General features: G+C 38.2%; 1 long non-coding RNA gene across 1 annotated transcript in view; it reads left to right on the plus strand.

Moving 5' to 3' along the window:
- The first annotated feature begins 988 nt into the window (after positions 1-988).
- The window catches only part of LOC308060339, a 33,357-nt gene continuing 8,576 nt past the window's right edge, over positions 989-25,769 (plus strand). The window contains exon 1 of the long non-coding RNA XR_013926680.1: positions 989-25,292. This is a non-coding gene — a long non-coding RNA (uncharacterized lncRNA). The remainder of the gene's footprint in view (positions 25,293-25,769) is intronic.

The raw sequence follows: 25,769 nt of genomic DNA on the forward strand, positions 1-25,769 counted from the left end.
TTCATGCAGAAAGAGTGGTCAAGTGCTCCCATTTTCTTATGCCCAAGTACTTCTTAGTGCAAGTGCCTACTTTGCCCATGCCAGTAGAAAACTGGGGCAAACTGGTTTTATTCATTTCTAATATGGGTAATTGAAAGTTTACCTACTTTTTGCTCTTCATCCTAAACCACATTCTGTATTTATTGCTACACAGCCCTTGTAATCCAGAAAGCTGAACACTGAAACTCCTCACCAAAATAAGCCACTACAATCAAGACCACAAGAAGATACAGGGAACTGGATGGGGAAAGTTTAAAGGGTGCCTCCCTTCTTTCCTGTGGTTGTTAGGCAGACATTTTTTAGTTTGTAGATTTTTTCCTTTGTTCCTTCTGTCTCCCTCCCGGTCTCTCCTTTGATTCCACTCTGCCCCTTACAGCTCGTCATTGACTGCTGCATTATTTGCCTGTATGTTGCCTAAAAAATGCCAATCTTTCTTTGACAATGAAACATCCCCAAATACCCTCCCAGCCTTTGCCTATAGAGCCACTGAAACCTTTGATTTGGATCAAAGTTGCAGGCTGTCTTCAGGGTATTCCTCTTCTCCTTGCTACTTCTAGAACAATTAATGCTAACCTACTAAAACAAAGTTTGTGATTGCTAATTAGACACCTGAGGCTGGAACTCCTCGGCTGTTCATACACTAGGTGACACCAGGCAATTGCACAGATGGAAGAGCTGCAGAGGGAGGGCAGGTGCTTTTATATTGTGCAACAGAGTGAAGACTCAGCATTGTTCTGCATTTTGGCCTTTGAAATAAGAATACAGTTTGGTAACAGCAAACCATGTAGGTTTATCCACCTTCCCAAAGTAATTTGCCTCTGAGGACTCCAACTCTAAACTCCCAAAACTATTTATTGCCTATAATATGGCTATATATGGGTAGGGGATTCATCTAGGACAAGCAAAGCACATACTGCCCCCAGCCACGTATTTTACCCTCTCGCCCTGCAGAGGTAACCGTTGTTACAGCTGGAATAACTGGGTTGGACATATTTTGACATCTTACCTGCCCCAGTTTATGACTTAGCACAACTCTGCAGAGCTTTACAGGAAACGGGAAGGCTTGGGAAGGAGGCCACTGTCAGCTCTCCCTGTTGACGTGGACCTCTGAGAGCGGAGCTGGGAGAGGACTGAGTATGGGTGGATGGGTCTCGGGGGAGTGTGGGGCACAGCACTGCAGCACTCACTCGGATAGATCTGAGGGTGCTGAATTTCTTTTGTCCTCCTGCTGGGTACCTTGTATTGCCCATGGATAATAAATCCACTTTCATTGCATAGACTCGTCCATATCATCTCTCTGTGCCTTGCACAACTCCACCAACACCAGTCTCTGGTTTGTGAACTATTTTCATTGAGTACACAGGGCAGAAAGAAACTGGGGAACAGAGAGGAAGTAGGAAAAACTAAGAACTACAGATCACCAATCTGTTGTAAATGTAAAAATTATAAGACTCCCTGAGGTCCCACTGAAAGCAGAGAAGCAGAAAGGAGAGAAGGAGCTACAGCCAAATATTACAGATCTGTAGCACTACTCCATATATACTTTAAGCACATAGTCTTTAAAAATGAATATAGTTTGAGACTCTACTTCAAAATATATGACAGATCCTGGTTTTATAACAGCCAGACTATCAGTTTTTCTTGAAAACTGGACCTCTTTCTAAGGTATCTGAAGTTGTGGGACTGAAACACATGGAAAATTTTGGCCTAGAATATTTTAAATAACTTCCGTAATTAATATAAAAAGGATCTGGAGACTGGATAAAAAAGACAAAGCAGAGATATACCAAACACACAGCATGCAATCTTGTGTGATTATGTCTGTGAGTTCATGCCAATGAATCTTTAAGGAGTGTGCAAGAAAGATTTATCTGTCCATCTTCTCATAGTGAGAGAAACCATAAGCCCAGCATACTGATTTCTGCTTCTCAGTTTGGATTGCAATAGTTTTGTGTTTTATTTAAAGTGAAATTTTCTGACAGGATTACAGAGTTTATTCATTGGGAGGTCTTCAGAACCCCTTGAAATGTAGCTTTCCATAAAACATTCTAGGTGAGGCATCTAATACTGGTTTTAACAGGATTGAAAAACAGCTTAATCAATTAGAAAAATACATGAAATTTAGGCTTGAAAAATATTAACACTTTAGCCAACATCTCGCAAACCTGTAATTCTTTCACCTATGCTTACAAAATGTGAAGGAAGCTAACACGGTCTCATACTTCCAGCACTATTGCCTCAGCAATACAGAGTTAAACGAGCCAGTTAAATGAACCTACCCGTAGAACCTGAGGATGTAGGGACTATTGCCTAGATGCATAGAAGAGCGTATGGGAATGTGAGATGCAGTAACAAACACTAGGCCCAGAACTTAAGAATATCCCTCTTCCTCACTGCACTACTGAGATAAGAGAAATGGAATATTTAACACCTTGATTTTTTTAATCTTTCCCAACCCTTCCTACTTCCACTGTCTGGATACCTGCTAGAGTCACAGTCCACTCTTATTTTATTAACCCAAAGAACTGATGTCATTTAGTGACTCAAGATAATTTCATGTAGGTTATGGGTTTCCTTAGAGATTTCTTGTTTTAAGTATCGATTATTCCCAATCCTTTTTAATTCATAAAGCCTGGCCAGAACACAGCACAAAGGAAACACATCTGCCAATAATGGCCAAAGAGAAATTAGACCATAAGCCTTTGCCAAAAAGCAGACAGAAATTAACACTCCTGCCTTTCTCTCTCTCTCTTTTTTTTTTTTTTTTTTTTTCACCTTGTAGTTCCCTCTGGAATTTGCAATTTTCTGACTGGTCTCTCCTTGTTATGCATACCTTCCCTCTTGTTAGTTTAGAGATGGAACTAGTAATTTCCCAGCTCTACTAATGTACTCCTACCTTCAGAAAGCCAGGATCTGAACAGCCATTGTAAGAATGCTTTTATAACTTATTATTATATGAGTATATAGTTATAAAAGCATCTTGTTTTCTTGTAATGTTATAGCTGTCAGTATGGGAATGTAAGTGAAATAGATATGTGACATGAAGATATAAAGATACATGAAATTACTTAGATCAACAGAAAGATTGTTTTTCATATTATGTTCCATTATCTAGATTTAATTCAGGCAAGCTTTTTGAGCTAAATACTGAAATCAGAAGTAAGGGCTATGTAAGTCCCTATGTGTATATGCATTTGTTCAGGTACATGAATTCATTCTGGTATATTCACTTTAAGATCTGCTACAGGAATATTATTATTCTTTAAATCTGAACAAGTGTTTGCAACTTCTTTATCCTGCTTCTTGTTTCCATACTCTTCCACTGAAAAATAATTTTTCCTTTTTATTATTTCTCCCTGCAGAATATTAACAATATTCTCCAAGTCTGATGTCTCTAATATATTCAGATTATTTAAGACTAGAATACAGTGATCTTCCAACCTAGGTAACCTTGTACCAGTTAATTTTTTTTCCATCATTGCTTTGCTAGCTAACAGAATTAGACACTAATAAAAGCACTCAAAATTACCTATGCAAGCATTATTAATATATCACCTATCACTAAGTTTTAGAGTTCTCCAAAACTTGAAAGCACATTTTAGTTTAACCTGAAATTATGTAAAACACTAACATGATTAAAATTATATGCAACTGCCTGATTTTTTTGGTCAGTGCTTTAAGTTATTCAGTTTAGCCTTCCTTATTGCCTGCATTTCAGTGCTGCCATCTTGGGCAGATCAGTCCTAGCAGTGAGCTCTGGTTTCATCTTGCAGTTCCATCTGTTAACTTTGATCTGTGTCATACAGAGTATTTTCCACATGGCAAATACAATTATCTGTCAGATTAATATTGAAGAAAAACATACATATGATATATGCCCTAATGCATCTTGTATGTCTGTCCCATACACAAGAGTGAAGCAAAAGTCTCTGCAAGTTTGAGTAAATACAGATCTTCATTTGCTGGGTCATGAAATAGTCCCACCTTTTTTGATGCATCTTATTTTTGCCAAGGGAATGGTGTAAAAAAAATGTTTCTGTAAACACAGGCTTTGCCAGGCTTTTTACTGTACACATTCTCAAGTCCTTGTATGCTGGTTGAGTCCATTATTTTAAACCGATGATTCCAGGAGAAGGAAGTAAAAAGTTGTGTCCTACAAATATAACATTATGTATTACTTCATAAGACTAAAACTGGAATAATGCTAGAATAGGAATACATCTTGCCGATTAAAAAAAAGACTGCTTTTCTAGATCAGGAGAAGTTAGATTTCCCCAAAGATTTACAAATCAGGGAATCAAACTTCCCTGAACAGCACTGAATTGGGCCTGGCTGAGCCCCACTGCAGCCCACATAGTGCTGTGCTTGTATTGGTAGCTAGAAACGGGGTGACAACACACCAGTGTTTTGACTGGTGCTGAGCAGTGCTCACACAGCACCAAGGCTGCTTCTCCAACCTGCCTGCTGCCCCTAGTAGGCTGGGGGTGGTCAAGATGTTGGGAGGGCACATGGCCAGGAAAGCTGACCCAAAGTGACCAGTGGGATGGATAGTCCATACCATGTGACATCTGCTCAGATAAAAGGTAAGAGAAAGGACAAGGGGGGCAGCATTTTTTTTTTTTTTTAACAACATTTGCTTTCCAGAGTAAACACTATGCATACTGAAGCCCTGCTTCCTGGGAAGTAGAGAATAACACCTTTTGTTTTCATGTAAGCGATTTTTGCTATTGCTTCATTAAACTGCCTTTATCTTGACCCACAAGGGGTTTTTATTCCACCTTATTTTCTCCCTTTCCTGTTCTGCTGAGGAGAGGAGTGATACTACAGCTTGATGAGCTTCTGGCACCCAGCCAAGGTCAACCCACCACAAGTACACAGCTAGTCTGAGAAACACCCTTTCTATTTAGTTTCATCAGAAAGCATTTGGGTTTTGTTTTAACCAATGAAAATGCAAACCTGAGACTCAGGAATAGAGATTTCTTAACCCTGTCCTATCACAGCACTATCCAAACTACCCAGCTGCAACAAGGCTTTTATCTTCATACACCAGGTTAACTTCAATAAGTAGTTCCTTGCACTGGCATCTCCACCAATCCCCCACAAGGTTTCAAAGGTTCATCTACTGTCCATGCTGTTTCTCCATCTTCTTCAGGCCAGTCCACCCACTTCTCACCTCTGCTGTGTCTATAGTCTTCCTTCTCTGGGCTCCTCCACCCTCCCTCTGCTTCATCCATATCTCTCATCATCCAGAACTCCTCTTCATACTGTCCTACTTTTCTATACCCCTTAGAGCTATTTAACTACCTAGCAGGAAACAGCCACAGCTGCACATTATCCACATCAACCAACTCACCACCCCTGAAGCCAGCCCACAGCTGTATATTATCAATGTTAGTTAACCCAGCTTCATTCCTGTGTAATTCCTCTACACTCTCCCTAATATTCCAATCTAATGAAGGTAAATCTGGGTTATCCAGACATTTTATTGGTGATAATTGTTACCTTTCACTCAAATTTCATATAATTATCATAAATTTAGTATTATCTATGGGACTGTCCATGCAATGGATTGAACTGAATTTTATCACATTTTCAGTGGAATTAGCCATGTTAAGTATATGAACACAATTTTAAAGACTCAGAGTTTAAAGCCCATCAAATGAAGCAAGTTGATACATCAATTGATTATCATCACTCAGACAATGTTCACTTAGATTATCTTTTTTTCCTGGCTTATTATCTTTCTAAAAAGAAGCCTAAATGGGAAAAACTTCGCCTGTAGCAAAGATTGGGTCAAACAAGCTTCATAACATACCTCATTGTCACCTGGATAGGAAAGGATCCTAAGATTCCAAGTACTTCATCCACTTCAGATACAACGTTCTACCACAACTATTACAAGGGTAATTGTAGCTAAAGTGTCTTTTTAATTTCTTGAACATTTTCCTATATAGTCTCAACTGATAAGAAAGAAATCCTTCCCTTTTTGAACTTAAAAATACAATGGATTTTTTGCTGTGTGTTGCTCTATAATTTCCATGATTTGATTTGAGTCATATGTAAGAGCTAAAATATGTGTCCAAATAGATATGAAATTGATTAAGGTGATTTGGGATGAAAGATGCAATAGAAATGTCAAATATTGCTACTATTCACTTCATTAGTGGTGGAACTAGCAAAGACTGTCTGCAGTCACCTTCTCATTTAAGACATTTGATTGTTTTCTTAGTTATTTTGAAAAAAGATAAATGACATCACCCTGGCTTAGCTGGAAGTTGTCTAACTCTTTGGTTTGAGTTGCAAATCTCATTCTTATGTTTTTCTGGGGACATTAAGTATGTTGTGAGTACATGTGAAACTCCTGTGTGCATTAAAAAAAAAAAAAAAAGTAGCTGACATTCATATAGTTCATTGTAACTCCCTAGAGCACCAACTATAAACGGTTAATAGTTCATTGACTGCATCACTCTAATTATGGGTAATTTCCCCTCTCTTTTCAAAATAGCTGTCATTGGTTTGTTTCTTAGAAATCTATTTTGTCTATTTATCAGCAATTTCAAAATTTCTTAAAATTTTTGTGGCAAGCAATTCCACCTAGCATATCAGCATATTTCATTATAAAATTGGCTGCTTATTGCAGTTATTCTTTGCCTAATATTTGTTTAGTACCTACAGCATGTTCAGTTCTGACAAAAAACTCCACATAAAGACAGTCAATTTTCTGAAGTACTTCAACTCTAAAAGCCAAGCACAAAGTAGAGGGATGCATTGAGAACTCCAGAAGCAAAGATGGCTTCTGGACAAGAGGATTACTTGAGAAGGTAAGCCTGAGTGGCAGAAATGGGGTCCAGGATTCAGCTTTTTAAATTGCAATCAATCCTTTTGTGAGCATTGCAAGGAAAAATCTTGGCCCTCTTGAAGTCAAAGGCAAAACTTCAATTGCTTTTAGTACAGTTCCTTCTGCTGTGGAATTTAAGGGACTTAGAGGGAGGAATAGTAATATTGGAGTGACTGGAATGTGGTGGACTTCCCAGAAAATGGATCATGGATAGTTCATCATCTTCTGAAATGTAAGATGCTGTTGACTATGTCTGGATACAGATTACTAGTCTAGGCAGGCCCTTTGATCCGCACATGTCTATAAAATACTTTCTGCCTCCACAGCAACTTCTAATCACATTTTCCAAGTCTTGTAATCTAGCCAAAACAATAACAGTAAATCATTGATATTCAGATATTAAGCTGGTATCACAATAGACAGGCAATTCTCCTGAAAGATCTAACTCATTATATAGGCTGACAAGGATTTGATCAGTGCTTTTATTATGCCTAATGTAGTTTCTGCATTTGAAAGAAATGGTTGTAGGAATCTTTGAAAGATTTGAAACCACTGAATAAAAGCTCAAAGACATTTTTTTCCCTCGTCTGCTTTCACTACCTTCTTAATCAATGCTTTCCATTTGTCACTGCTAATGGCATTATCCCTGACACCTTCTCCTGTGATTTTTTCCCCCTGCTTAAAAGCTTTCACTTCTATTTCTGTTATTTAGCCTTCGTTTTCCTTGTTCTGCTGACAACTGACTTTCTTTCATAGTCTTTTCTCTGGGTTTTTCTGGTTGTATAACTGTTTCAAAGCACCAAGTGTCAGCTCAGTAGTTATGCAGTTCCAAGGTGGATCGGGGAGGGATCTGCCACGTTTTAGTGCAACTGTCTCTTCCCTGACAGTTACAGTCCAGTCTTCAGCATTTGAGTAGATGCAACGAACATCAGCGTTTTTTCAAAGTTATTCAGAAAGATCCCATCTTTCAAACAAGTCCTAGGACTGTCTGCTGACCTCTCCACAAGTTCTGCCATGGCTTTCAAATAATTATTGTTCCTTAAATATTTTTTCCTCCTCTGTTTTTATCCTGTTAAGTGAAAAGCAGGTTGAAAGGATCTTGTATTTATATTCCCCAAATTCCAGTTTTTGCTCCTTTAAATTTACCTTTACATTGTTTGGGGTTTGTCTTTTAGAAATAAAATACAAATTCCTGCCTCTACTACAATGAAATTTAAAAAATGCAAGAAATACTGTTTTATAAACCAAGATATACCAACATAGCCTCATACTTTTGCCCTGATGAAGCTTTCTTTCAACCAGAAGATGTTTCCTTTAATTCCTGTCGCTGATCAACTTATAGGTAATGCAGCTCAATACCAGTATATCTAACCAAATTAAATAAAATCTTTACCTCATGATGATGTCATTTGAAACCAGTTTTGCTACTCTGGAGAAGAACAAAGGTTATCAGACTGAGCAAATCGGAACAGCTTTCTCCTTAGGACCAGGGAGATTTATCAATGTCGTCATCAGAATTCTGACTTTTTCTCTTCTTCCATCTCTATCTATTTATCCTCTATCTGCAGACCATAAGGTTCAGGTCGGAGACAGCTGTTTTCCTGAGGGCTACTGTGGGGTTAATGTACACTGGGGTCTGTTGCCCTCTACTGGGCTGAGTGTCATACCTGTTTTACTTCCCACCTACTTGGTAAGTCACTGGAGAGGATTCTGTAAAGCTTGATCTGCAAATTGCTGCATCTTTCTGGAAGTCACTCACCTCCTTGTTAAGAGTAAAGGAGACCTTCAGTAACTACCAGTGCCTGGCATTTGGTACAAGTTGAATGAATTTCTCCAACCTGAGGTTGCAGATTATCTCGGAAATGTTGGGGACCAAGAACTTCAATGTGAATGCAGTTGTGTTGAGATTGTGAAGTTCAGTGGGAGAATTTCTCCATTCTTGAGACATGGTCTATTTGGTCATATATGCAACTAGGAGAAAAATGTCTCATGGCTTTCTCAGGTTAATTTCCAACCAGATGTTACTGATGTAAATTTGAATTCTTTGAAGTGGTTTTAAAGCACTGTAATTGATCTTCAGCTGGCAAATGTGCATGAGATGTTCTGCTTAGGTTGCAGTTGCAATCCTATTATATGGGGAGTTCAGAACTCACTGCAAAGCCCATGCTATATATCAATTATTTTAATTTCTCAATTCAGCAGAAAGGATTATAAAAGGCTTGTTTCTTCCCTGCTGATATAATGAGTGATATATCAAAGATTTAGCATTTCATTAGTTGTAAAAGTGTTCTGTATCCAGTTGCCTCTCTTCAAGGTAATTCCAGGATAAACTGAAGAGGAGGGACTGTCTAGCAGCTCCAATTGACTGCACTATGGGCTTAATGAAATATGAAGAAGGAGAGGGAGAGGTTAGAAATCAATTATTCATATGCTCCATGTTCTCAAAGTCTACATGAGTTTTGGGCTCAAATCACACCTTTTAGTGAGATAGACCTAGCCAAACTTGACTGAGGACTTCAAAGGAATGGCCAGAAGAGCAATCTTTGAGAGTTTTCTCTGGACCTTCTAGTTCATGACTTTCTGAACAGCAAAAATATTATATAGTAAAATTATATTTATCTTCCTTAGAAAAAACATGGTTGTTCTCAAGGTTTTTGTGGTGAGTTGACCTTGGCTGGCTGCCAGACACACACAGAGCCAATTCTCTCACTCTCCTATCTCAAGAGTATGAGGGGAGAAATTAAGGTCAAAAAGCTCATGGGTTGAGATAAAGACAGGGACATCGCTTACCATTTGCCATCAAGAGCAAAACAGACTCAACTTGGTGAAAATTAATTTAATTTATTGTCAATTAATATATATTGGGGGGGAACACACATAACAAATTAAAACACCACCTTCCCCCCACTCCCCACCCCACATCTTTCTAGGCTCAGCTTCACTCCTTTGTTCACAACTCTTCTACCACCTCTCTCCCACCCTGAGCAGTGCAGAGGAGTGAGACATTTTTAATTTTATTTTTTTTCATTCCGTCTGTACAGTCCTTCTCTGCTGCTCTGTCCTTCTCACACTTTTCCCCTGCTCCAGCATGGGATTCTCCATGGTCAGCAGTATCGATATCTGCTCCAGTGTGATCATCCATGGACTGCAAGGGGACAACCTGCCTCACCATGGTTTTCTCCACAGGCTGAGGGGGGAATCTCTGCTCTGGTACCTCGAGCTTCTCCTGCCTCCTTGTTTTTGAGTGTTGTTTCTCACTCTTTTTCCTTACTCTTCCACACTGCCATGAACCATTTTGCCCTTTCTGAAATCTGTTTTCCCAGAGGTGCCACCACCTTGGCTGACCGGCTGTGTCCTGCAGTGGGTCTATTGGAACTGGCTGGATCTGGCTGTGTTCAGTACCCCTGGCTGCTTCCCACAGAGGCCACCCCTGGGGTCACCTGTCACCTACACCTTGCCACGGACACCCAATACAGCTGTACAAACATCAATTACCTAAATCTTTCTCCGGAAGGCAGGAAAACTGATCTTTCAAAACCTGTTACAGTGAGGATTGCAGACCGACCTATTCTTTGCCTTATGCGCAGGCCCAGGCCATGTGCTGTCCTCTCGTTCGTTCCAAGCACCACGTTGTAAAGCTGCCCTGGGTGAGGAGCAGGCTGGGTGTTTGCAGTCTTGGCTGGAGAAGGATTCAGCAGGCAGACATCTGAAACCACAGAGCCTGCCTTTTCAGACTGAGACGTTTTAGAAAATGGCAGGCAACGCTAATGGCTTTACTCTAGTGATTTCCTCAGGAGTTGCTTTAGATGATGATGTATCACACTGATCCACATTTTCATTTAATTTAATGGCAAAAATTGACATTTGAAAATGGAAGTATTAGTCTGCAGTCCACAGTGAATGGCTGCAGGAGCTAATGATTGAATGCTTTTCAGAGTGCTTTAAGAGAAATAATCATTATGCCATTTCTGCTGTTATATTATTGCTAACACAGTACCTATAGTATTAATAATCTATTTGTCAAAGAACTTTGAGGACTAATCCTTGTTTTACTAATAAAACTTGCATTATTTACAAGTGAAGCACAGACCGTATGTTCTATATGTTTTATCTTTCCAAGATACAATGTAGGCAACCTTTCCATGAAGTGACTGACATCTAAGAAAGGTGGAGATGTAGTATGTAAAAGGCACTTGGATACTTAGAGAACAACTATGGGAAGATTTTATTTTTATTTACACATTTGTATGTGTTTAGACATTATCATACTGAGTGACACAGAGAGAGGGGTTTTAGGAATGCTTTGAAAAAAGTGCTTGAGGATTATCAGTCTGGAATCACTGCGGACTCAGAGCTTGGAGGTCTGAGTGTGGCACTCTAGTCTTCTTCATAAGAGTGGTTTTATTCTCAGAGAATAAAAGACTTGAGAGCTTATAGATATTTCTATTTATTTCAAGCTTAAATGTTGTATTTTTAGAGTCATGTATTTTATGGCCATGAATGAGTGTCAATAGAAGGTACAAAATGGTCACACTAACCATACAGGTGGTATCTGGTCATTACATGTGTAATTCTGTAAAAGTTGGTCCTTCAAATTAAGTTCTATATAAGAAGAGGTTTAGGATGTAAAGGGAGGATGAATGATATTGATTAGTGTGCAGTTTTGATACTGCCCTTGTCAGTACTGAATTGCCATTTCGTATGATTGTGTTGCCCTCTAGAGGTCGGTCCCCAAGGGAAGTCTAAAAATGGGTCTTTTCCTCCAGTTTACCTAGCAGGCCTCTGTCTTCGGAGAAAGCCGTTCTTAATTACGTCCCTGTTAACACTTGTAACTCAATGAATCAGTGAAGTTCACGTCTATGGTCTCTTCTTTTTAACTACTGATATTTTCTTGCAGCCTAATTTCTCTAGATTTTTATTAAGACTGGGCATCTAGTTTCAGTGGTTGCAAGCCACTGAACAAATCTACTTCAACACAGAAATCAAAGAATGACAGCAGGCCTAAATACCTCTTCTACCAGGGAAGATGGTGTTTAACTTGCCCTGCCAAAGCCTGTTCTTAGAAGAATCAACTCTGCTGTGAAAACAATCAGTAGAAATACTAAAACTATATCTAAACTGGTAAATTAAACTATGCCAGAGAAGGCTTCCTTGACGTAAAACTTCAGTCATCTCTACTTTTCAGGTTTTAGATCAGTCCCTGGAAAAAATGTTGTCTTTGCTAACTTGCGCTCTTCTGAACAATATCTTGGAGTGTTTCAGGAATAATCAGAATCCGGTTTTCTCAATGTTTTCTGTATGTGACCATCTTGTTTTGCAGCTGAAAGGATTTGGTAAGATGGACATTGGCTTTAGCATGCCACCTTCTGCATAAAAGTGGTCCTGGGCAGGTTTAATGCCCTAGTGTAGCCACAGGTGGACTAATTTTGAATTACTTTAGTGAAAACGTTCAGGCTAGAAACACACATTGTTTCATCCCAACAAATTAAAGGAAATGCCTTATTAATGATAATGATGTGTACTTAAGCTCTAAAGTTACCAAGCTATGGACATTCTTTCAGAGTAACCCAGATAGAAGACTTTTAAATAAATCATTCTTCTAGTGTTTCATAAAACTATTGCAAAATGATTCATTTATTTTGGTTACTGTTGTGTGTTTCTTTCTGATTTTTTAACAACTGGAATCAAACAGCTGATCTGAGTGAAGAATCAAAATATATTTTACATGCTAAAGGGAAGAGAAGTGGCTGTGACCTAAACCTGAACAATGAGGACGTTTGATACGGGCAACAGTGCTTACATACTCAGTAACTAGACACTTCCAAAATAAGTTACTTGTTAAATAGAGACACCATTTTGTTCAGTTTTATGAGAATTATGATTCTCTTGCATTTTGTTTTTCATAGAATTTTTCTTTGGAATAGAGAGTGAAGCCAGCCTGACTTAACAGATTAGCTCTGAATTTTCTGTCTTGTTACACTCTCCTTAACCCTCCTTTTGCAAGGAACAGGTGGTGTTGCTGATGTCTACTAATGGATATGAGCTCAGAAGTAAAACAAAGAGCTGCATGTGAAGGATAGGAAATGGAGGGAATATAAGTTAGTACTAAAGCAGAGAAGTATTTTCTTGCTGTAGTCTTCTCTGAGGCTGCTAGTATGGGACCGTCTGTTACAATTTATTTTAAACTAGTTTGGGGTCAAAGCAAACTGTCTGTAACAGAATAATACAGCACTAGAGGAATTGACTTACATGCTATTATGAGTAGGTTAATTAAAAAAAGCCTAACCTGTAGCTTCTTTTTCTGGTGTTATTTTTTTTTAACACATTCAACCATATATACCTTTTTGCATAGAAATATTCCTTTCAATATCAGTCCTATAAAATTATTTGTATTCTTTCATTGAATCACAGAATCAAAGAATCATTTATTTTAGAACACATCTTTGGAGGTCTCTAGTCCAACCCTCCTGATCAAAACAGGAATGACTACAGCAGGTCACTCAGAGTCTTTTCTAGTCATCTATTGGTAGAAAACAATTATTGTTAGCAAAACAGACATTTCCAAACTGAATCAAACTGACGTCAGTCTAGTGTAGTATTCTGTTTCTCACTGTTATTGGCTGCTTTGAAGGACTTACTAAATGCAAAATGTCTGTTTATCATATGACAGATCTGTAAACAATAGAGGCTATCTTAAGCCATGAATTATGTTTGGTTGGTTGGTTTTGAGATAATATTTATTATCAGCTAATGCCAGATTTCATATGAGTTACAACTGTCTTAACAGCTATCAGTCCTGTTATTAACCTAAGTTATAGCTAAGTTTTATACATACACACACATATACATCTAGGGCAGTATAATCACAGCTTGGAGATATGTAGCAAGAAAAAGTACTTCAGCGATTCTTTCTGAACTTACTTTTTTCTGATTTTGTGTAATAATCCTGTAGAAGAAATAGAAGGACTAAGTAACAGACATGTATTGTTTCTTGTACACATTTCTCATTGCTATGTGTAATGTTATCAAATCCCCTTTAAATGTGAAGGCAATACTACATCATTGTATTGACACAATCTTTCCTTATTTCATTGTGCCACATACACCATGTAACCTTAAATATTTGTTTTCCTGATCACAACTGTGCACAGACTGTGTTCTTGCTTTGATGCCCATTTCTCACATATGGGTGACTTTGACCCATGTCAGACGGATAGACAGTTAATTTTCTTGTTGCTTCATTAATTTACTTTTACGGCAAATGTGCATCACCTTGCATTTATCAGTATTGATTTTCATTCCCCTGTACACGTGGCTTCTTTGTCTCACTGGAGTTTTTCAGTGTCTACCCCAGTGTCTACTCCAGACTGGCCTACATAATTATGTGAATATCTTGTTACTCAAAGGTCCTAAACTATCAGGAAAGACAACGGCCTGTTCTGCATTTGTGAGATGGATATCTTCTGAAGTTTGTAGGCCAATTATTTGACCATATTAACTGGCATGGTATCTCTGAAGTTAATGTAATTTGGCCAAAAAAATGTATGCCAGCTGAGTGTCTTCTATGTCTCATGCAGTGAATAGCACCATTAGCACAATTTTAGTGCCTATATTCACATTTTCAGTGGTATAAACCTGTTTCCTTTTCAAACTTTCAAAGTAATATAACTAAAGACAGTTGTTGATGTTCACTGGAAAAGACCTGAAATGTTAGTAGATTGCAAGTGACCACTTTGACATTTCAGTCCAATTCTGTCCGGAAATAATGCTGTATTATTGAAGAATTAATGTGAAGTGTGTGATTTTGGCACCAGAAAGATCAGTGTATAAGGCCAATTAGAGATAAAAGAAGTCACTAAACTTGTTTACACAGCTGGACTTTCAGTCACAGGCTGATCTCCTCCTTTCATGTGCTTCTTTTTCTTTTTTCTTTTGCTTTCTTTTCAGGGTCTGAAATTTAAAGGCACAGAAGAGAAAATTTTTAAAGTAATTTGCCATTACATTAACTTCATTTTCTCCCTGGCGTGTTCAGTGTCCTAATGCACCAGTATAAAATTCTATGACTGCTTTTGGCTAATGGATATGGGAACTGCAGACATTATATAGCAAAGCAGTAGATTCCTAGGGGTTTCTAGGCAAAAGACTGACCTGAAGTATAAAGTTCAGAGCAAAATTTTCCTGCAAATAATGATTAGCTGCCCTCGTTCTTTGAACTCTGTAGTGTAACTTGGGAAGCTGAGGTTTGATCCCAACCCTGATTACTATTTAAAGATGTTATGCTAAATGGACCTGCTTCAGCAACAGCCACTGGCCAAATCACACTTTTCACTGACATGGGACAAGAGTCAAAGCACCTTTCAAAGGCGTAAACCACTTGAATTTAAAATCTTACTCTAAATAAATACAAATTTGTAGTAGCATGAAGCAAAATATTAAGAGGCATCATTGGCATCCCATCAGTCAGACACTCCAGCTGTCAGTAATATGATGAACAGATGCTTTTCGACTAATAATCTGTCTCTGAATATGATTAAACTCTGAAACAACCTGTGTTTTCCAGGGTTCATCTTCAGGTTGGTTCACTGAAGGTAGCCTACCAGATTTCTTAGACATACCCTGACTGAAGTATGGCTGTATGATTTTTATATCTCTGCAGGTGCATTAACTGGGCACGCTTTTTCTGTCCTTGCTCTTTTATCTCTGGGGAACTATTGGTACTGTAAGAGACAGGGCTCTGGACTGGATTGACCTTCAGTTTAAATCAACCCATTCCTGTATCAGCTCCTGACTTTTCACTTTGACAGTAAAGAATCAAGTATTTATTTTCCTCCAGTTAATTTTTTTTTTCATGAGCCAAGAGTTGGTCCCAAAGATATTAGAGTGATATTTGAGTACTCATCATCTCAGACAAGCACCATCAGTTTGTCAGAAGCTGGCCAGGCATCATGCAAGTATTGGCATGGGAAAAAAAAGACCAAGGTAAAGGCAAAATACTATTCTGGAGCTTTCTGTCAGATAAAACTGCACAGTGAGTGACTTCTTGTTTCTTTTCTCTAGTAAAGAAAATTTTTTGTAAAGCTGGACCTATATCCTATGCTTGCTAGTACATGCTCCAGGGAGAAATAATAGGATAAAACTTTGTGTCATATGAGTTTTGCCTTATTACTCAGGTCACGTAGACTGCATCATTCACAGAGTGACTGTTGGGCCATAGTTTCTGTGTGGCTATATGTGTAGTAGTAGCAGAGGGGATGGAGTGTCACAGCAGGGCACATGTCCTTTGTTATATGACAATGGAGCATATGTTGAACTGAGGATGTGAGACACGGATGTGACAGCTCTGGCATGCTCTAGTAAATCCTCTAGCAGCTGTTTCCACCACTAGCACTATTATGTCTCCAGAGCAAAAAAAATTCATTGATGGATGTAGACTGTAGCATGTTAAACTTAAGCTATGATACTTGAGTGTGTTCTTGAAAGAGGTATTTTCCCCCCAACTGCTTTCATAAAAGAAAAAGTGCATATACCACATACAGATGTCAAATTACTGCCAGAAGTGTACCAGCAGGCTCTGCAGCCTCCATTCCCCTTCTAGGTGTTTGGTTGCCTGTGCTCAAGGCTACATCTCACACAGTGCAGCTGTAATGTGGAGGTGTGACATAGGTAGGAGATGCCTTCTTGGGGCCTCCCACTTCACTCAGGAGCTGCATTTGAGCTCAGGCATTTTCCCCTGGTCTTTGCCTGTGCTATACCACAGAGATACCCGTGCCTGGCCATGTCTCTCACTGGTTGTGACCCTTACTTGATGTTCTGGCTGGACCTGGGATCTGCTTGGTCCCTACGGACATGTGTGTGATCTGGACTGTGGTTGATCTTCATCACTGTCAATGGACCTGATCTGCAGGAAAGGGCACTGTGGGGCCACTGCCTGCTGTGACTCCAGGCTGCCAGCTCCCCTGCCCTCGCTGAGCAGCGTGCTCTTGCTGCTCCTGGCATAAACCTTTCCCCCTGTGCTGTCTGGGAACCCACATGCTAGTACTTTCTTCAAAGGTCATATGTTATCTTTACTTTTTCTGTTTACATGTGAATGTGTTCGTGTTTACATTATTGCTTCATGAGCTGTATTTTAGAGGCTCCCAGTATTGAACTCCTGCCTTTCCACTCTTGATTAATTTATTTCTTGTGTTTTGAATTTCCTATGATCTCGATCATGACTGAATAACAGTCTGTGGGCTTAGGCTTGAACTGATTTGCCTCCTTTGCTATTCAAATTTGAATTGTTTTTTACATAGTTAATTTTGGATCTTTCAATAGCCTCTGAGTGTTTTGTTCCAGATCCCATTTAGTGTTTTGCCTTTTATAAAGGACTCTACCTCCTAAAACTGGGGCTTGGATTAAGTCACTTCTCTCTTTTTTCAACTTCTTCTAGCATCCTCTGTTTAAAATCGTGTTACTCATATATTCTATTTTTACGTGGAGTGCAGTTCTCAAATGCCTGCATTACGGCTTCAGTGTTAGCCTTGTCTGGCTGAGTTGACTGAAACTATTAAAAACCTCAAGTGCTTCAGAACAAGCTATCGTCAGAGATAAAGCTTCCTCTTGACATTTTTTTTTTCCTTTTTTTTTTTTTTCTTTTTGGTGGAGGGCGGCTGTGTGTCCATTTTGGTTTCCATTGCTTGCAGATATAAAGTAAAACACTAAGTTTAAACTTCTCCGGTTGTCTTCCACATTTCTAAGGTGTTTCAGCTCTGGTGGAGTTTTTTATGTGCTCAATTCTTCTGCTCGGGGTAGAGTTTTACTTCATGCAGTGGCTGCTGTTCAAATAAAGGACACCTGGGGTCAAAGCTCTATCTAATCACTTCAGCTGATCTCTGCTCAGATCCTTCAAGCTTTTCTTAAAGGTAGTGCTCTACAGAGGTGACAGGACATTGGGTCAGCAACATTTGCAATCCTGTAACAGAAAGCAGTGTTTTGTAATGCAGCAATGTATGTGTAAGTGTAGCAAAATGCCCAAAGTACCTGATGATCAGGACTGTGAGTCTGTGTGAGTAGGAGGGTGATGTGTGAAAAATCAATACAAGCCTATTGTTCTTTCTGTAGAGGGGAGAACAACTCTCAGATGTAATCCATCTGGAGGGTGGGCCTGAGGGGAGCCAAAGAGGTTACTGTAAAGGCATTACAGTTCTTAAGAGCAAGCAGTTAAATGCCAGAGAATGGAGGCAAAGCCCTACTTGTTGAGATCTTCTTGGATGTTTACTTAGCGTTAAAAGGCCATGACAGGTTAAAAAGATGTCTTCCTGGAGCAGGAGCAGACCAAGTGCTATAGCAAAACCCAAACTATATTGCTCTATAGTCAAGAAAGACCAAGTGCCATTACAGTATGCAATTCTCTGTATTCTCTACAACTGCCCAAAGGGATGTTCCATCCAAATGTGCTTTCACGTTCAAACTGAGCTCCCTGTCCATGTACAAATTAACTGGAATGAAGGACGGAAACCACAGTACCCTGCCTTCCCAGAAGCTAGCGGGAAATGCTTTTCACCTTATTGTTTTAAATCACTCCTCCTATTGATTTTTTTCCCCGTTTGACCTACTTAACAGTTAAACATACTTTGTTTAAAGAAAAATATGTATTCTCATAAATCAAATTATTTTTGGACTCTGCATTAAAAAAACAGCGTACTTCCAGAATTTCAGTCTGATTTACTCCTTTCTGCATAAACTGCTGCCCTACATGACCTTTCCTCATCATGTGCCTTTGGGGATGTGTTCCAAACATATTTTCTAACAGCTTCAGCAGCAGTAATAGTAGCATCCAAGCATCAGTTAGCAGTTCTACAATGTAATGTTTTTTATCTTCAAAGCACTTTACAGACATTAGTGAATTAATAATTGAGCATCAGATACTGAGCAGGCATAAATCTAAGGCATTTGTGGATCTCAATGGAATCATATTGAGGATAAAATAATTTTGAAAAGCACTGAAATCCTGGTCATTTGCATGGTCTTGAAAAGAAGAGGTAAATAGATCAACATAACAGATACTCTATGCTGGTAAAAACATAGGAATTTCTCAAACCTGTGGGTGAATTTCAAACAGAAACATCGTAAAATCTGACCGCAGACTGGTACATATCCCAGCAGAAATTTTATTTGGTTAGAGGTTTAAACGTCAGATATTAAATGCTTAGACTCCCTGCAACGTGGGTTGAATCCCAGCAGGGTTGACTCAGCTCTTGATCCTGCAATGCAGAGAAACTGAATTATAATTATTTTCCTCTATGTGACCTGGATGAGACAATGCAAATAAAGGTTCTGCTTGACATGGAACCACACAGGTAGATTAAGAGCCACAGTTTCAGATTCACCTTATTCTAGCTTTTATTTTTGGCAGGAACAAATCTGCAAATGCAGATTAGCTGTGACTATTGTTTTGCACACAGACTCATAGAGCTGGAAAGAATCCAGAAGGCTCCTGTAGTCCATCTTCTTGTGCCAAAGCTGCATAAGCGCTACTCATGTCATTACTGTCAGATGCTTGTCTAAATGGGTCTTAGAGCTTGCCAGAATAGAGCCTTTTTCAAGTAATCCATCCTTGAGATTCACTGTCCTCACTGTTAATAAGTTCTGCTGAGTATCTAATGGAAGTTGTCTTAGCTGCAGTTGAATCTTTCTTTTTTTTTTTTTTTTACCTTGTCCTAGCCTCCACCTCTGTGGAGACTGCTCCCTTCTTTGCATATTTGAAGGTAATTCTCATGCGTCCTTCATATTCTCTTCCTTCAGATTTGGCTGTTTTCCCACAGAGAGTTCTTGAGACTGTGAGATATTGTATTAGGAAAAAAGCAGTGGAAAAGAGTAGGAGCTTACTCTAAACTCATAATAAAGAGCCCTGCTGCTCCAGAAGCAGCCTAGGAAGGAAGTGTGATTCATTATGTCCCTGTTTCTTCTTGAACTTCCAGCTGTTCTCCCTACTCCCTCCTGTACTTGCAGTTTGCAGCTGTACTTAAAGGTTTTTCCCGCCTCCACATGCTGCTGCTAGGCATCTTGCACCTTCTGCCCTATACAAACATAAATAAATAAAAAAAAAATAATCATATTCAGATATGCTCTAATTTGGGGATGGTTATGACTTTTGCAACCTTTTTACATTCAGTTTTATTAAAGTTAGGGATTTGTTGGGTTTTATTTTTCCTCTTATTTTTTTAAAAATCCAATATTAAAAAAAATATTGGATTGTATTAAGTGCAACATCCTCAACAGAGACCTTGGTAGGGAGTAGATTTTGCAGCATTAAAAAGTAATGTAAGTACTTTTTTCTCTACATGTAAGTAATTTCTTTCAAAATGAATGTTAAGAATATATTTACCCCCCTGCCTCTACTCCTACACAGTGAGCAAAAGGTCTACGAGGCATTTGATGATTTTTTTTTAGTAGAATTGCTATAAGTTTATTCAGAATTTCAAGACTTTTGGGGAAAAAAAAGCTATGTTTTTGAAGTCTGTATCCAAGCAGTAAAAAAGGAAATCAGAATTGTTTTCTTTTTAAAAAGAAAAAAAAAAAGATACAAAAATTAACTGGAATTAGTATATACTTAAAATATGAATATGAAAGAAGAAGCCAAAGAAAATAGCTGGTAAATTTCTGGTGAGTATAACACTTAAGGTGTTCACTGGTCTCCTCTCTATTACTTTGCAAGTGTGGCAGTGATCCCAAGTCAGATTTTAAATTTCCTAGCATCCCTTGAGGGATGAACTCCACAGCAGCTCAGATGGTACACCAAGGGGTAAATCCTGAATGCAGGTTCATGTGACCAAAGCTGGGCAGACAGAACAATCTAGAATACTTCATAAAAAAAGCAGCTTCAAAGGGAGAGAGGCTTCATAGGAGCTTGTGCTCAGCCTGCCTTGCCTGGTGAGAAAAAATATGCCAAGTGTTGGGTCCTAAGAAGGGCCGAGGCTTGCAGGTTGATGGGACCTGCTGGTCAAGACACTGAGCACTTGATGCTTCTTTCCTACACACTTGGACCAGAAATCAGAGGAAAAATGTTTGGGCAGGTCATATTTCCAGCTCCCATAGTTTATTTCCAGCAAGTGGTTTATTATGCTTATTTAGACATCAGTTTCACCAAATACCAAGGAAACAAAGGATGACTTGATATCCTCTGTGAGCAGCAAACTAGCAAAATCCACAGTAAGAAGCAGTAGGTAAAGCCCGTTTTGATGACCTTTCTTCTGGTTTTGGAGTCAGGCAGATGTCCATGAAACATATATGTTCAGGTAATTATTTCCCAAGTTGTTCTTTTTTTTCTTTCTTTTTGTTTTTCTTTCGTCATAACAGTTGGAGTTAAAAATACATATATATATATATATATATATATATTTTCCCCCTGGAGAAGAAAAAAGAAAAGAAGATAAAAGCTATGAACTAATCACTGTAGAATTGGTGTACTGTAATACAGAGCTGACCACTCATTTTTCACCACCTTAGTCACCATTAATTTAAACTGTGCATGACATATGAAAGTGAATATACTAAACTTGTATTTTAGTACTATATCCATCGGAATTTTATATGTCATTTAGCAGTTTTAAGACAGCCTATCTTATCAGAAGAATCATGCAGTGCACAAGGAGAAATATCTAAAAGTACATAAACTGTGTAAAACTGAAGATTTTCCTCCCTCAAGGATTAAGCTACTTTGTGTCAAACAAAATAAAAATCTACAAACTGATATTACTGCACATTCTGAGGAGAAAGTCAACATCCACATGTAATCTGTCATAGCTGGCCTCCTAAATAATGGAGGAAATAGTAGACAGTAAATGCAATTTCTCTCTGCATGGTACGTTTCCACTCAAAAGGTAACTTCTAAAAATGGCAGAATAACTTCCTCACCTTGGTGTTAACTATAGAGCATCAGGAAAGTACCTGGAGATTGTTTCCCACTTGGTGGGAATGAAGTGATTACAGAAGAGATAGATGGTTTGGATTTTTTCAATCTGTGGACTAATCTGGAATTTAAAAGAGAGGGTGGCAAAGAAAATATCCAAACCAAAAACTCAAAGGAAAAGATGCAGATGCTTTAACTTTGAAAGTTAGCAAGTAATCCTTATAAAATCCAGCAGTATCAGATACTCTTGCCATACAAGCAGCCTGCCCTAACAAGAGTGAGATACACGTAATGTAGGACCTATCACAGCAAACATATTTTGAGTAAACCAGAACACAGAGATAAATTTCCATTCATCAAGCTGTTGCTAGAATCAGCTTCTCGGTTCATTGAGCTAACCATGGTCTGTCTGTGTCCGCTGTCTCTCCCTGGCTGTCCCTTCCCCACCACAGCATCTTCAGCCCCTTTCTCTTTTTCAAGCCTTAAGCTTTTAGTCTCACACTATCACATTTGCTAATTTATCAAGGTTCAATCTTAACTCTATGAGCAGTGGCAGCCACAATTGCCTGCTTATCTGTTCCTTCCTCAGGCACAAAAATCCCTTCTTCAGCTTTTCTGTACAGTGTCTGCAAATTTTCTCCATCTAGCACTAGCTAAACAATTGGTTGAAAAATGTAACACTCTAAACCTTGTTAAAGACATTGTAGAAAACCTTCCTGCCTCTATCTTCCATCAGTTTCATATGTCATCTAGATTGCGGACTATCTAGGGGAGAGACAGTCTTAATTGCTATACTTCACAAAGAAAAGCATATTAATTTTCAGTCTAAAAATATGATTTCCTGTACATGAGATGCGTGTCACATTTTTTCATATCTGTTTGACACATCATGTTTTGGGTATTAACTTTAAATCAACATATTTTTGAAACTATCCATTTTTTTTTAATATAAATGGTTAATATTATAGGTGGCCTAACTGTAAGCAGCTTCCCTACCAGAAGTCAGTCTGGTTTCCAGTGCCTTTTCCAAACTCATTCTCCATTTTTCATATTACCTGTAAATAGTAAGTGATAATCACATACCATGCTAGATTTGCTCTAGTGGTAGGAATGCAAGGTGGACTACCCAGCTACTAGACAAACACAGTCTGTTCAACATAGGTCTATATGGACAGTAAAGCTGTATCTCACTTCTCCCCCTCTCCGTAATATTGATCCGTGGTATAGAGGGCAGCATAAGCTTTTTTTCAGTGCAGTCTTACAGATCCTGTTTCCATCTTAGTGCATCTATGTGGCAGGCCAAAGTCTGACCTTCCTGCACGCTCTGCTGATTGCAAAGTCTGGATATGGGCTTTTCATGTAGAAAGTCGAATGTGTAGAATAAAAAAAAAAAAAAAAAAAAATTAAAACCACCCGCACCCAAATTTTGAAGCTTAGGAATTGTAGAAACATGCACAAGAATATGAAAATGTATAAAATATGAAAAAATAGGGGACTTTTTTTTTCCTGGGTTGGATGTCTTGTGGAGCAAAATTGATACAATTACATTTATGAATTATAAAATAGTAAAAATCCATGTGGACAAGATAATTTTCCAGTTTTGATATTAATCTGGAATCTAAATTAGAATTTGAATTGGATAGAATCAAAATCCATATCTATTAGCTATTCTCTTGAGGTCAGTTTTAAATGATAAACAGTAGATGGCCTACATTTATTATTTATTATATATTATAAGATTTTCTGTATGACTGGTCAGATTTATAGTATTACCCATTGATTTTAAAAGGAGTTGAATCCATGTTTTAAGTTGTAAGCTACCTGTAATAAAATGACTTTTATTGGTGCAAATTACAGATAATTTAATCCATATGAACTAAGGTATTAATACATTTTATATATATAAATTTAGATGAACATATAAAAGGAATTTTGCAGAAGCAAGAGAAGACAACTTATCAACTCATATAGACAATATTGTATTTCATATTTATTTTTTATTATTTTTGAAAGTGTACATGGACGTAAAAAGCAGGTAAATATGATTTTAAATCAAAATTATATAATTTTATGACAGTTTCTTAAGAATTTGCCTGAAAAAAATGCAAAGTTAAAAAATACATTGGGATTTTTTAATCACTTCCAGCCTGATAAGAGCTCTCATTTCCTTGACAGGCAATAAAAAAAGTTACCACAGTTTGTAGAAGACACTTATTTGGAACTTCTATTTCTCCAGATTCTATGTAGTGCAATGGGTTAAATTTTCTCAATGTGGCCTTTGACTTTTGCACAATGGAGTAAGAACCTTTGCTTTTCTGAAATTGTATTGGCAAGGTGGGAGAGGGAAAGTGGAACCGAGGTGCTTCCCAGTAATTTCTTTCCCAGTATGAGACTGATTAAAACAATCCTCCTTTCTTTTTCAGGCAATTCTTAATTTACCTACTAACGATAATCCCCACTTGACAGGTGAGAAAAACTACAGAGGTATCACAAACCTCTTCTTTGGGATTTTGGAGGTTTTAGGTTAAAAAGTGTGTTTTTATTCTTGGGTTTTGTTGTTTTTGCAGTAAGGGGGAACACAGGAACCAACAGAAATCTGAAATTGTTTCCTGTTGGAGACTTCCAGGCTGGATTTGTTTTCTTTAGGCTGTCTATAGAAGGACAAGTGTAAAAGCGAGAATCTTTCCCTAAGTAATTATTTTCAGGGTGAGTTTTGAAATGATTGCTTAAATCTAATTCAATCTTGTATTGACATTTTTTTGTCAAGATTACAATGAGAGATCAGCTTTCCTAAATGAAACAGAAAGCAGGACTTGAGACACTGTTCTTTCTACTTAGGTTGCTGCCAATTTTGTGCAGTGGTGCTTTGAGTTTTCTGATGAGTAACATGAAAATTGAGTAGTCAGACTAGAACCTTAGCTACTACCTTCAGGCTTCAAGCCTGCAGAAAGTTGTACGGTATATTAGTGACCTCAACAAGATCTAGTTACAATCTGTACAATCTAAAAATGCCTAACTGTGATTGCTCTCCTGTGGGTGCTGCTCATTCATGCTTTTTGTGTGAAGTTTTTACAGAATGTGCTCAAAATAATCTCATCTTATTTAGGGACCTGCTGTGTGTCTTAAATCAATTCATTGTATTTAAATATGCCAAAGTTATTGACACAGCTGAGAATGAAATTGAAAGTGAAGAGCGATACGCCAGTTTTGATGATCGTGATTCTTCTTCCCTGGAAATACTGTAGCTTTTCCACGGATATCAGAAGGAGCTGAAACAGATATCCTATCATTAATAAAAGTAAAATTAAATTGAAAAGCAGAGCAATGAATCAGAATGAAAAAGTCTGTTCAGAATTGCATGTCCCTGCTTCGGACAACTTACATCATACACCTAAGATTTTTAAGAGAAGACACATCCAAAAATTACTAATTTCAGTTCACTCTTCTTCCTTTTTGGTGTAATGGGCACGGTCTTCACTCTTCAGCTAGATGCTGCAATGACAGAGAAGACATGAATACTGGAAGGTCAGTGTTTTTTTTAGGACATACCCATCCTTGCCTCAGGCTCACTGTTTATCTCATAGTCCTTCCCACAGAAACAAAACCTGTAAGTCCTCTCTCAACAATGCCAAGTGAGTGGGCTTGAAGAATACTAGCACAGTGATGGCTAATGTTTTAATGCAGGTTGAAGTGAGATGTCCTAGGGACGGGAACGATACTGTTGATTTTACTCAGCCAACAAGTCCACTGTCTTTACTGTAAATATGGCAAATCAAACTATGAGTTTAAGGGAATGTACTGATGAAGATATTTTCTTCCAAAAAGCCGTTGAAGAAAATGAAATACATACTCTTGTGACTCCAACAACTGCAAGCAACTTAACAAAAGAATTTGTGCAGGAAGTTAGAAGTCCCGTAACAAGAATTTGTAATGTCAGATTAAGGGTGTCAACAAATATTCAGACAATTCTAGTTCAGCTGCCTAACTATGTGGGCAAATGAA

This window comes from Falco punctatus (genome assembly GCF_963210335.1).
Source record: "Falco punctatus genome assembly, chromosome: 3".
Lineage (NCBI taxonomy): Eukaryota > Metazoa > Chordata > Aves > Falconiformes > Falconidae > Falco > Falco punctatus.